The sequence below is a fragment of the Oxyura jamaicensis genome, chromosome 7 (assembly GCF_011077185.1).
Source record: "Oxyura jamaicensis isolate SHBP4307 breed ruddy duck chromosome 7, BPBGC_Ojam_1.0, whole genome shotgun sequence".
NCBI classification, from domain to species: Eukaryota; Metazoa; Chordata; class Aves; order Anseriformes; family Anatidae; genus Oxyura; species Oxyura jamaicensis.
In genome coordinates this window covers 10,386,187-10,398,400 of record NC_048899.1, presented here as the reverse complement: position 1 = coordinate 10,398,400, position 12,214 = coordinate 10,386,187, and the positions used below count along the sequence as shown (strand labels likewise).

The 12,214-nt window shown below is 37.4% G+C and overlaps 1 long non-coding RNA gene across 1 annotated transcript; it reads left to right on the top strand.

The window, feature by feature from the left end:
- The first annotated feature begins 5,562 nt into the window (after positions 1 to 5,562).
- Positions 5,563 to 11,887, top strand: LOC118170281. Its single transcript, XR_004752622.1, has 3 exons — positions 5,563 to 6,038; positions 9,017 to 9,132; positions 11,231 to 11,887. It is a non-coding gene; the product is annotated as an uncharacterized LOC118170281 (long non-coding RNA).
- The last annotated feature ends 327 nt before the right edge of the window (positions 11,888 to 12,214 follow it).

Here is a 12,214-nt window from a genome sequence, read left to right as displayed (position 1 = left end):
TTTGTTAAGTTCCTTTTTAATCCAAGATATTATGTTGGATTGATTTTAGGTAAGATAGTTCTGGTCTGCATATACACAGCCAATAAAATACACTGTCTTGGGGTCTAAACAGGTTGTTAGATAATAGGAACAAGCTGGTATTATCCTATTTTAAAACAGGGTAATCTACACACTCAGAACTTTACCAGTTTGGCTCCATTGCCTGTAAACTAAAATCTGTTTCACATAGAAGCTATGTCAGAAAGACAGAGGAGGAGCTGCAGTGTAAAGTGTCCTGCTTTTGCACAATCATCTGTCTTACAGACACCCAGAAATCTTCAGTTTTCCAGGCTATCCTGGCACGTTTTTTTTTACTCTGAAAGCCAGATTCTCTACTAATACATAAATAGGATGCAGACTCCACTGATTTAATATTAACATGGTTGATTTCACTGACTGAGAACCTGGCACTTGATGTTTTTAAAGCTAGAAGTTTGAGTACATTTGATTCCCTCCCCCCCCCTTTTTTTTAACACCTAAGGGAAAATATCAATGCATAACCAGTAAACTCTGTTTCAGTACAACTGATTTTTCAGGGTTTCTTGACGAAATAAACTGAACAAAGAAGGAAGGAATCTATTCAAAAATATTTTTGATAACTTTAGAAAAAGTTTTTCCTGCTGTTTTTATTGTAAATTTAATTGTAATTGCAAAGGTATGCTAGAAGCTGTGGAAGACCATACTGCAAAGAGAAGTAGAATTCAAGGACCTATTAGAATGAGTCCAGAGGAGGGCTACAAGGACGATCAAAGAGCTAGAGCATCTTGCCTGTGAAGGCAAGCTGAGGGAGTTGGGGTTGTTCAGCCTTGAGAAGAGAAAGGGAGACCTCACTGCAGCCTTCCAGTACCTAAAGGAGGCCTACAGGAAAGCAGGAGAGGGATCTTGGTCAGGGACTGTGATGATAGGACAATGAGTAACATTTTTAAACTAAAAGAGGGTAGATATATATTAGACATTCAGAAGAAATTCTTCACTCACAGGGTGGTGAAGCACTGGAACAGGTTTCCCAGAGAAGCTGTGGATGCCCCATTCCTGAACGTGTTCAAGGCCAGGTTGGATGGGGCTTGGAGCAACCTGGTCTAATGGGAGGTGTCCCTGTCTGTGGCAGGGGGTTGGAATTAGATGATCTTTAAGGTTCCTTCCAACCCAAACCATTCTATGATTCTATACATGAATTGGAGAGTTTTGATAAACAACGGATGCCTGCCTCTGACGTGGCAGAGCGATGATCTCTGGGATTGTATTGAGCAGACAGGGTGACCTTGTGTAAAATGTGGATGAGATAATCTGAATATTCATGCATAATGTGGAATTGGCTGTTGTGTTGACAAGAAAAACAAACGAAAACATAGCTGTGTGTGTGTGTGAGGAAAGATTACAGAAATCATTCCTTTGGTCCAATAAAACAAATGTTCAAACTATGGAGTATGATTTAAGAAACAGGAGAAAGACCCACCAAACAGTCCACATGATAGTAGGTACAGTAAATGTTTTATACTGGGAGTAGCAATTGTCCATAAATAGACGTAAATATTTTTTTTTAAAAAAAGTAAAAGCTAAACTCTTTTCAAGTATTTGCACTTGCTGATGCAAATCTAACTCCAAAAGAAAAGAGTTTTCAGTAATTAGTTCCAGATGTACTTGTAAAAGTTACAATGAAAAGGTAATTATGTTGTAAATAATGGGAATGCTTTTCTTCATCAAAGTGAGAGTTCCTTTATTCTTCAACTGATCAGTTAGCTGGGATAAGAAATCCACACTGGGAAGAGCAATTCTAAACCCCTGTTACCGATTCTCTAAATCACTCTTTCCAGGACAATCAGTATTTGCTCCAGGCAGATCCTCTTTCTGATGAATGGAAACTGTACACTGAATACATAGACCACATGATTGTAGATGGGCTGTTCAAAGTTATCAAGTGTTCTCTTCAGTATCTGGCTGAAAGCAGTGAGACAACATTTAAATCTACTCCTTTATTTGAAGTGCAGCTTGTTCTTAATGGTAGTGAAATGACTTTTAAACCTTATTTGGACTCAATGTCAGTAGCAATTTCTGTGATAACTACAGAGGGACTAATCAAAGACATCCATGATATTCCACCATCTGTAAACAGATCTGTCAAATACTTCGGACCCTTTTCAGGTATTGTTACTTTTGCTACTTAATTTTTTAAAAGTTGACCTTCCCTCTAAGCATTTGAATGTAGTTGTTTTCCCACCTGAGTCACCCCTGTCCAGTGGTTTATGCCAAGAAGGCTAACATCTCAAGAGAAGTGATGAGGCTTTTCCCATCTATTCACTGTGAGCTGTCATTTTCTGCTCTCCTTAACTTCAGTCTCTCTTCTTGTATTATGAATGTGTCTAGTAATTTCTTTCAGCAACCAGCACACATTCTTTAAATGATATTGGCTTATTTTTTTTTTTTTTTAACTCCTGATTCACTTGCCCAATTGAGTTCACCTTGGCAGTACACACAGAAGTCTGCAGCTGGATGATCTGCAAGGCTTGTTCATGGATTTACCTTCCATTTTTGCTTGTGTATTGTCCACAGGCACTGTGTTGCTTTACAGTGTATGTGTTACTGAGGATTTGGCATCAAATGTCATCTTCTGCAGCTATATTCCAGGCTGTATCTTTCTCAAGAACTGTTTGTTTCCTTATGATTATTATTTGAATGTTTGGTCTCTTGGTGTCTCGTTTCTCATCAGGATACCTGGTGCTGTTTCTGATTCCACATCTGCAAGTACCACTGAGCTTACATTAGCAGACTATTAGAAGACTGTGTCCATAGACAGGAGACAGAAATGGTTTATGAATTAAGTAAACACTTTTTCTAGAGATGTAATGTTAATGCAAGTTTTTTTTTGCAAGACTTTTTTGCCAGACTAGTCAGACATACAAAAATGTGTATCCAATTCTTCAAACTCTTTTTTATGAGATAGAAACAAATTTAAATAAATAAATGTATCAAAATATCACAGTTAAACAGACTCTAGGGAAAACCAGATTAATTATAAATTGGTTACACTGCATAACAGTGAAAAGAAACAAAGAAAGGGTAACATAACAGTTGAGAAGGGGTACTCAGAGGACAGAGTGGAGTATAAAAAGGAGTAGTTGGAGAAAGGAGTCCAGAAGATAGTAAAGGAAAAGATAGAAGAGGGCTGGAGCAAACAGAATAGTCCAGAACCTCTGTTCCTGAAATCCTTCTGGCTTTTGCCAGCTTGATTTTTTTCTGAAGTTCATGGCTACTTATTCTGCAGTACTCGGCAGCAGGGATATGAAGGTTTGGGGATATCAGAAAGCAGCACTACCTGTGGAGTGGACAGAAGGACTTACCCTGTTCTTTATGAGCCTGTCACTCACTCCTTGACTGGTTCTTTTTTTTTTTTTTTTTTTTTTTTTTTTTTTTAACCTAGGACCAAAGAGCAAACAGAGGAAATGAATGTCCTAAACTGTGTTCTCAGAGAGCCAAGTTTGCATAATCTGAACTCTATAACTTCCGAGTTTCCTTTTTCTTCTTCCTCCACCAAGTGCTGCAGTCTGTAGAAATTGAGATTATGGTATTTGGAACGGCTTGTATTTGTAAAGTGTGCTTTCCCTGTACCTTTAGGAGCAGGAACAGCCCACAGATTTTACTCTGGTCTTTACTGAGTCCATTACCTTTGCCTGCAAAGCAATATCTTCAACCCCAGATTTAGAAAAGGTGGGGTTTCTGAGTCCCATTGAACTCTCTACTAGCCATAACAGCCCAGCCACTAGAAGTACTTCCATCATCTCTCTGTGGCATTAAAAATCTGTTAATAGGATAAAGAAAACTCTTGGTGAAGATGCCTGGAATCAAGATTCCAATTTTTTGAGGTCTACTAGAAAGTAACACTGACAGCCATAAGAATCTGAATCACAACCCATCTCACTAGCAAGTGTTGTAATATAAATCAATGTGTTGCAGAATGTGAGTAATAGCAAGTGCAATGTTTTGTGTCTAGCTGATGACAGTAAGTACTTTGAATTTTTGATGTTAGTATGATGCGTGAAATAGAAATTATAATACTTGAGAAATATGAATCCAAGCAGTCATTTCCCATTAACTTGTTCCAAGGAGCAGACAGGGAACTTGCTACTAACTGACAAGTTATACTTGTGATTGCCATCAGTACAGTACCTTGGGTCGTGGCACGTGGCTTGGCTATTAGGACCTCTTTCTTTGATTTAATTTTTGTCTCCACTGCCTTTTCAATTTGAGGTGTTCACTTAGCATGACGTAGATCAGATGGATACCCTGGAAGAAATAAGTAGCTATGAAGAAAGGGAACTTGGTCACTGTTTATGTTCTGGAGCGTCAAAGTCACTTAAACAAATACTGCTACTTATGGATAGATGATAAAACTGGATGCATGAAGCAGTGTCTGCTCTATGGTTGAGTAGAGCAGAATTCTTAGTAGAGGAGAGCAGGATTTCTATGAAAATAATGTGCTTCCAAAATGTTTTCACAAGATGTAAAGTATTCTGAAGAACAGATACTTCACTTTTTGCAGAGGTTTCTTCTTTCTCCTACCTATTAAGGAAATATTAATATCTATATCATTTTGATGATTTTTTTTTATTTCTTTAGAGACATTATTAGCAAAATACTCTGAAGAAGTTAGTGAATCTAAAAATCAGAAGATTTTTTAGTAGTTCTTTCAAACCAAGTTGACCACAAGCCTTTTAAATACCATTGGTGCATTTAATATAAAAAAAAATAGAGCTGAATTTTTTAAGGAGAACAGCTCAGGTAATTCCCTTAGGCAAGTTTCTCTGGTTTCTGATTCATTTTCATACATACATAAACACGTATATACAAATATATCTGTATATGTGTTTATGTATATAAATATTTTGTATTAATTCAGAATGGGGGATTGAAGGATCTCTTGAAGTCAATTCAAGCCCTTTTAGCTATCAGACAACAGAGTCTTTGCAGACATAGGTCTTTCCTGCTACCTTGGATGCATCTTTGGGATAAAAGGCTTCTTTGGGCTTAAATTTCTTCTGGATAAACATCAAACTCAAAAAAATGTTGATGTTTTTAAGATGCTCAAAATATCTTAGAAATGGTGATTTCTTCTTTGATTGATGCGGGCTCACTATTTGTCACGGGTTTGGCTTACAGTACTATATTAAGAACTTTAAAAGTTTCTATCTCATTTTTGGCATTAATCTATTTCTAAAATGCACTTCAAAATGGCTGTGTTTTCACCATGCTGGAAAGCTAACTCAGGAGTGTTTAGAGCATGAGAGTGTCTAGACAACAATTTGGCTGCGTAAGATACGCTGAATATCTGCTCTCTGGGAGAAAAGCTCTTTGAAATGGGTGTTATTCTTGGACTCTCCTAAAAGATTGACATGGATCGCAGTGCTGTACCTGTCACCTCAGATCTGAACTATTGACTGCAGCCAGACAGCACCCCTTTGCCCCAGTTCTGTAACACTGAGAACCTGAACGTAATTATTACTTGAATCATGTGCAGGAGATACAGCAAGTGAAGAGATGGGCAAGTGTAAATGAGTTCATGATATTTTTCAAGTGCATCTCATCAAGCGTGTGAAATGTATTTCTCATCTTGTTTAAAAAGAGGGAAAAAGGAGCCCACCAACTAAGCATTAACACAATGCTTCTATGTTTGATTTGATTGCATTTACTTGTTCATTAATATAATTGATGTGTATGGTTTGCCTTAAGTTTTCAGGTGCTCTGTGCTAATTAACGTGACATTTGCTCACGTTACATATTATTAGTGTTACAGAATGGAGAGACTCATGCCTGAAACCAAGAGAGGTTTGCCTAAGTGTAAAGAGGAAGGTGAACAGCTTTAGGTGAAATGATGGGACATCTAATGGCCACGGAAGACCAGGACTCCAAAGATGATGTGTTCAAATTCTTGAAACTGACCTTTTCAGAACTTATGGATGGTAGGTGCCAGAACTTGGAGGCAAGGATTTTCTGCAGATCTGGATGTAAGGATCTGACATAACCCGCATAAAGCTTTGCAACGTACTTGAATAAGAGCTGTAACAAAAATAACCCTAAATGAGCTTTCATTTTTTTTTAATCACTTTTTTCCCTGTGGCGATGTTTACTTTGGACACTTTTAAACTATATATATACATATGTATATATATATTTAAATACAGAATTATTCTGTTGATTCATTTGGGCCTACAGTAAGGACATCATAAATTTTTTCGATGTTCTCAAGTTTCATTCAAGAGATTTTAATGAGAAGCATTTATCAATGCTATGCTGTCATTGTCCTCCTAGGAATAAATTAAAATGTTTAGGAGAAAAAAATGATTTGTCAGTGGGAAGTAGTGTTTTCACACAAGTAGTCAGAAGCTAAGGACAGTTTAAGACATTTTTAAACTTTGTATCTCCTTTATTAATAGCAGGTTTTAAGGCCAGATAGGCTCATTAGTTTGTGTGTTCTACCTTCCACTGAATAGGATTTCCAGGTTGCATAGATGTGTACTAGAAGGTACATTTGGGAATTTTTACTTTTGTTTTTGTGGTTGTGCTTGCATTGCAATTAAACCTGACATCAAAGCACAAACATAACCCCAGCTCCTCTCCATTTGCTGGGACTAAGAGCAGAGTTGGGTAACACTGAGGGATGACATTGCTCAAATAGGCAAAGATTCTTGGTCAGGGGATTCAAGGTGGGATGTGAGAGATCATGAACATAATCCACAGTGTCTGTTTTAGAGCAGAGCTTTGGCCTTGGGGTTTTCTCACCTTCCAAATGAATGCATGAAACCCAGGGCAGTGCACTGCTGTGGATTCATATATACATATTTTTTTAAGCAAAACTATTGTAAGGTCAGTTCCCTCTACTTCCTCACCAGGCCAATAATAATTTTTGTAAAACAATCATTTCTGGTTACATGAAATTTTGTTTTCTATCTGATTTTAGCTAAGAAACTTGCAGGGTGCTTTTGGTTTTTGAGGCCTCATAAATAAGGCCTCAAAGTCTTAAAAGAGTTCTCAGTTTTGCCTCTGTTGAAATGAATAGCTTTCAGTTGTTCTGTTGTTGTTGTTGTTTTGTTGTTGTTGCTGCTGTTGTGGTGGTGGTGTTTTTGCATAACCAGAGACAGGATAAATCTTGATCCTCTAAAAATCTACTGAGAAGTCTGAATGTTGTAGGATCAGGGTATTCCTTGTTTGCACAGGCCAGTCAGGTAATTAGCAGCTTAATGACTTAGGTTGTGTGCAAACCATCAGGAGTGCACTACTAAGCCCTTAATGGTTATGTCCATCCCCACCTGGGGGCTCCACCCCACACCCAGGGGCTCTTCTTAAGCTCAACTCTGGGACTTCAGTCTCTGCGTGAGCTATATAGTACACGTGCCTGTTTTCAAGCCCGTTTCTGGTGCTGCCTTCTGGATAGACTTGGACCTATGCTCTAAGTAGGTTGTCTCCTGGATAGACCTTCATGTAGTGGGACTATGCCCTGGGCTGGTGAGGCTTTGCCCATGCTGGGGTCCCTCCTGTTCCTGGCTCACCTCTCCTTGGGAAGCAGATAGCCCTTGCTGCGCACTGTTGTGTATGTGCCTGTTTGCACATACGTGTGCAGGAATGGTTTCAGATAGTACGTACAAACTGAAGATGATCTTCTTGAAATTTGAGCCATACTCCCTAATATACCTTTAATTAGGGAAGTGTTGACAGACCAAAAGCTAAAGCAGTAGAAATGGCAACATTACAAAATTCGATGGTTTTAATATGTAAAACACTATTTCTCTATGAATCAGATCTTTGCTTTCAACCTGATTTTTTCCAAATGACTAAAGGTGTTTGTCTAGGTATTTTTTTTTCCCCTGGCATGATTTTCAGGAAGTATAAAGACTTACACTGCATATGAAAATGGGGAACTTTTTCCAAATAATTTCCTTACTTTTAAATTTTAATCTTTTTTTGCCTCTTAATCCAGCTGAAAAGTAAAGTTTACCATGGAAATATCCTTTTTAAAGTACAGTTCATAGTCAGATATTTCATTGCATTGTTACTTATGAATGCATTGTCAAAGGATTGCTTGTGTTTATTAAGCCTCTAGTCAGCTTTGTCAAAACTTGCTTCAAATAATGATAGGAAACCTTTTTGAGCAATATGACTTGCAAGGAGGTAACGTAGTTCAACTGTATCACAGAATTGTGGGATTAGGTAGACTGAGATTCAAAGTAAACTAAAATGTTTGCAAAAGCCCTACAAAAGTTTTCCAAAATGACAACAAAAACACCTTTATCTGTGTGTGGTGGCTTTTCAGCTACAGTGTCTAGTTAGGCAAGCTGTCATCAAGTCCTTGTCTATATTGAGTGGCACTGAGTTGAGTTGTCAGCAGCATGTATTTCTTGTAGAGTAGATGAGTCTTTGGGATGTCTAAGAGCTGGGTAAGGAATATGACTTTTGGGGGGACCAGGCTGAGACCTGATTATGTGATTGAGACCAGGCTGAGACCTGATTATGTGATTGCTAAAAGCTAGGCAGGTTTCTGAAGGCACTTCACACTGAACTCAGGACCTACCAATACACGCAGTTGTCACTGTGTGCATTTTTGAACTCTCTTTCTGAGGGGAGGTTTAAATTAATAGCATACTTATCAAAACTATTTTATAGTGAGTTGCGTCGCTGTGGCGTTCTTTTTATTGCTGAGGTTTATTTCCAAATGTAATATAGATAAATATGTGCTAACTAGAAAATATCAGAAATTTAAAACTTTAATGTTTTATATAAATTGCATTTTGCAAATTACCCTGGATAATGAGTGGATAACGAGTCCACATTTGTCACCACAAAAAGACATGGCAAAAGAATGTCACAAAGTCAACTACAGCTTAAAAAAAAAGCGTGGGGAATGAAAGCATGTGTATATGTGTTTCTGTGTGGGGAGGGTCGTTGGCTCCGCAAAATGACAAACAATATCTACTTGTAATGTTGTTAGGAATTACCTGAAAAGTGGAAGAACCTTAAAAAGATTGCCTTCACAGTAACCATGAAGTGGTACCTCTGCAGTCCAATGAAGTGTCTGTTATCAGAAGAAAACGTGTACTTTTGGAGGTGAGATCAGTTCTGTGCTCTGAACCAAATGATTTTTCGTTTTTTGTTCTGATAACAAGCTGGTGGCAAGCTTCACTGAACTGAGAAATTGTAAACTCTTAGAAAAGGCTGTCTAAAGATAACAATTCAATGTTTCTCAGTAATGTATTCTGGATGAATCTGATAATTTAAAGCCCATTCCACCAAAATGGGAGTGATGCTTGTGTCCTCTTTATCTTCAATTATGTCTAATCTGTTTCTAATTCAAACATGGTGCTGCTGTTGTCAGATCAAATACAGATTTCAAGTGTGTTATGCTTCTCCACTGGGAATGTTTTAAATGTATGCTGTACAGACTGAATCTCATAAACTTTTAGGTAAATTTAAAGGAAATAAAAGAGTATTAAAAAAAAAAAAAAAAAAAAAAAAAAACATGGTTCATGGGATGGAACATATTTAATAAATGGCAGCTACAGAAAAATTATGGAATAATCTCCCTGGATTACCTGTTTAATCCTTAATGAACCTTAATTCAATAATTACGTTGTATCTTTCAGGCTAAGCAGGATAGTTTTAGAAACAGTTTTAAAAAACAAAGTCATTCTTGGGTTTCATCCTCAAGTTCCTTTCCAGGATATGAATAAATTAGGAATTACCATTGTTTATGAACTATCATTGTGTTGATCAATGTCAATAGTTAGGAGTACTAATCCCAGTATACAGTCAAAATACAAACTGCATAAACATTTACTGATGTATATTCCCGAGTGTTCTACAATGTGAGAATGAAAAGCATAATGAAAAGTCTTTCACTGCTTGAAATATATTTTAAGAGAGAGTAGCTCATTTGAGAATGTTGGATTTTGAATGTCTGTTCTCATGACCTCTGCCTTGAGGAAGATTCACAAGTCTCATCTGAAAGTCAGCAACACATGAATTAGTAAAAAATGCATTTGTTTCTCTGCCGTGATCAAGAACCTAAATGAAGAATCCTTCTGTATTCTTTCAAAATGCTAGTGATGAAATATTGAAATTATTCTAAAGTATATTCTAACCGCAGGCTGATCATGGACTTGAGACCAATGTTAGAAGTCTGTTTTTATCTGTTTTCCCCTTGCCTTCAAGTTGTCATGGGACGTTTTGGAGATATTGGGCTAAGTGACTGCTAGAAGATCACAAGAGGGGAAGATGGGACACTGTGAGTGTGGTGTGTATTTTTTTAAATTTGTTTTGAGTTTTTATGGTTTGTGGTGGTGGTGTGTGGTGGTTTTATTTGTTTGTGTTTTTTTTTTTTTTTTTTTTTTTCTGTGGTTCAGATCTTGATTTGTGCTTCTAGAGGCCTCTACCTACCTTCATTGTGTTAAAACACACATACAGGTGCTACTTATACAGCAGATGGTGAATCTGGAATATGGAAGGAATCTACCTCAGCTGTGCTCAGTGGAAGGGATGTTCACAGGCATTGTTTCTGCATTTGAAGGAGAAACCATTCTCCATAAACGTACCCTGTGGAGCTGACTAGTGATGACTCACTCCACCCTAAGAATGGAATGTAAGACTGAGCAAGCATGTGACTTGCAGGCTATGGATACTACTCTCTCCTTGTTGCTATTTGGCATTACCATTTAGACCTTCTGTAAATACTAAAAGGAACTACCAGACAAAGGATGATGAAGACCATCTACCCCTGCATCCTTTCACATATTTCTTCAGTGGGAGGGTTAGCTTTGCAGTTCTTGTAGCGTGAAGGTGCTCAGCCGGTGGGCCTGTAAGCTGCATATGCTTGGCAGGAACAATTCATCAAGCCTGCAGCCAAGCCTCTTTCTCTCTCTTGGATTCTCTTAACAATCAGAAGGGAATTTTCTGTTATTGCTTTATATGCTATGTCTGTGTCAGATATGCACAGTAAATTTCACATTTCTGTATAGACACAAAAACATATTTGCAGGCCATCATCGTCTTCTGTGGAAGGGAAGTAGCTATGGTAAAGGCTCTGAAGGAGTCTCCAACAAAAGTAATGTTCTACTTTTTGTGACTGAAACGTGTGCTTGCAGGAAGAAAAAACAGCTTGCTCCTCTGACTAAATACTTCAGTATGGGTTGGTTGTCTTTTGTTCTAGGACTATACAGCGATCCTTCATGGTCATACAATGATCCTTCATGATCCTCAAACATGAAGAGGTACTCCTCTACCATCTTTCCCACTGGGACAAAGATTACTGACAAAAAAGATGGAAAAGGTGAAGACAACAAATTTCTGGACAAAGCATAAACATTCTCACATTGTGTATCAAGGTAGTGGCAGATGATGGAAAACAAAACCTCTCTGGGCAAACTAATGGAGATGTTGCAAAATTATAGGTTGAACTGCAAATGCTTCTAGCTACATCTTTCTAAAGTGTGCATAACTGATTATATAGATGACTGAAGTATGCCATTTTTCTAAAGACTATGTCATACAGTGGCCGTTGAAAAGTAAGGCCTCCTCTCTTTATTTACCTTCATGTAAGGAAAAGGAGAGAGAACATCCCCAGAGAGGAAAGGATACAGAGTTTCAGATGTTTATTATTGTTCAATTTAGCTGAATTTAGAGACCCCTTAGATGGTTGATATAAGAGGGAAAAAGAGGCTTGGAAATTTATTCCATTTAATTTCTTTTTATTTTCTTGTGGTTACTGCATGCTTTTAAAAAGCCCTCTATTTTCTCATTTGAATATTAGTGCATTTTAAAGTACAATTCTAAATTATTTATGCACATGTAAGCAAAAATGATTGAAAAGCAGACAAAATAAAGAAAAAACAGATGCTGGGCAAACACATCAATATTCTGTTTGATCTTCCTCTACTGATGTTATCATTTTCAAATCTTCTTATTTTTCCTCCTTGACCTTTTGAAAAACTGGAGTTTTGAACCTCAATGGTAAATATTCTATGAAGAAATTGGAAGAGAAGTTTTACTTTGCTTCTCTTACTGCCTTCTCTGTGTGTGTGTATTAATATATATTGCATAAATATTTATGTTTGTAATAGTTACATGAAAGAATGTGGAATTTAGTAAGGGTATCTGATTTCAATATGAAGCCTTCAAGTTTTCATTGTGAGTT